General features: G+C 56.5%; 1 protein-coding gene across 1 annotated transcript in view; it reads left to right on the top strand.

Moving 5' to 3' along the window:
* The window catches only part of LOC113216755 (epithelial discoidin domain-containing receptor 1-like), a 186908-nt gene that overhangs the window by 12743 nt on the left and 172854 nt on the right, over positions 1-1311 (top strand). The window lies entirely within an intron of this gene.

The raw sequence follows: 1311 nt of genomic DNA, 5'->3' as shown, positions 1-1311 counted from the left end.
GGGGGGGGTGGAGACTCTCTGCCGTGCTGCCGTGTATAGGAGGCCGCCGCCGTCGGCATGGGACTCCGGCATCACGAGATTGCTCTGCACCCTGAAGTGTCGCACGTCTCATTGGAGCTGCACCTGAGGGAAAGCAAGGAAGCAAGAGCGTTCGCGCTGACGTTTAAAACGGCTGAAGTCAATCAAACTTTCTCGAGACAACGGATTTTACTTATCTGATAAAATACACACTATTTTTAAATTTTGATTTTCCCCCTTTTTTGGCAGTATTTCTCACGTGACTGCTAGAATTCTTTCTCGTCGTCCTCGCTGTCGTCCCCCCGGCCGCCGCTGCGGCGCACAGTGACTGTCGCTACCCAGCCGCCCGTAGCTAAACGCGGCCCGTCCGTCAGCTGCGTGTTTGTTGTAAAACTTTTGCACGCGGGTCCGAGGGGGGTGATTCCACGGTGATTCTGATCACGGCGTGGAAGAGGGGGAGGGGGGGGGCGGAGGGGGTAGGCCAGAGGACACTCCCTGCGTCCTCCAAACCTACTCCAATACCCCCCAACTCCTCTCACCCCTCTCCCCTCCCCCATCATCCCTTTCTGTGACTCGTACTGTTTCAAAACACCCCTGCTGGTTTTTTTTTGTGTGCTTTTTTTTTTTTTTTACGATTTCTATCTTTGTTTGACCGAGTGTCACAGTCGCCTCTGCTCCATCATCATTAGCCGCTGGCGCCCGCGAATAACTTCCATTCCCAGCGGAAGCAGCCCGAGCCCCGCTGTTTCGCGAGATAACCTCTCTACGCCCTGGATAACGGTGTTGGGGGGGGGGGCGGAGTGAAAACTTTGGCGGCAACAACCTTTGGAAAATCCGCGCGTGGAGTGGAGTGTGTTTCATTCATTGGTGATGATCCGAGCGACAGTCACACACACATGTGAAACGCAGAGCTGAACAGGCCGTCGTGGAGCCGGAGCGCGCTGGGGGACACACGAGTCCAGGGGATTATTTCACGACCCGAGCGTCTCCTCTCGGAGGTTCTCAGGACACCGCACCTGCTCCACCTCCTCTCCTTTAGGCGGCGCAGCCTTCAGGTTAGTGGCGCCCGCGACGTCAGAAAACATCCAATGTAATTAGTTTTGCTGACTCTCGTGTCGTGAAAGCGCAATGGCTGCCTGCCTGCCTGGCTGTCTGGCTCTTGCGCCCGGCCCGCAGCTCGGCCCGCAGCCAGTGCTCGGCACAGTGCGACTGCTGCCGGCAATTTCTCCGAACTTGCCGTTATAGTAGTCGAGCTCACCTTGACGGCTAAACTGTCAGACTACTGTTGCTCTC

Source organism: Frankliniella occidentalis, unplaced genomic scaffold (genome assembly GCF_000697945.3).
Source record: "Frankliniella occidentalis isolate FOCC.00 unplaced genomic scaffold, Focc_3.1 Scaffold59, whole genome shotgun sequence".
Taxonomy (NCBI): domain Eukaryota; kingdom Metazoa; phylum Arthropoda; class Insecta; order Thysanoptera; family Thripidae; genus Frankliniella; species Frankliniella occidentalis.
The sequence above is the reverse complement of the archived record's forward strand: the minus strand, read 5'-3'. Positions and strand labels throughout refer to the sequence as shown.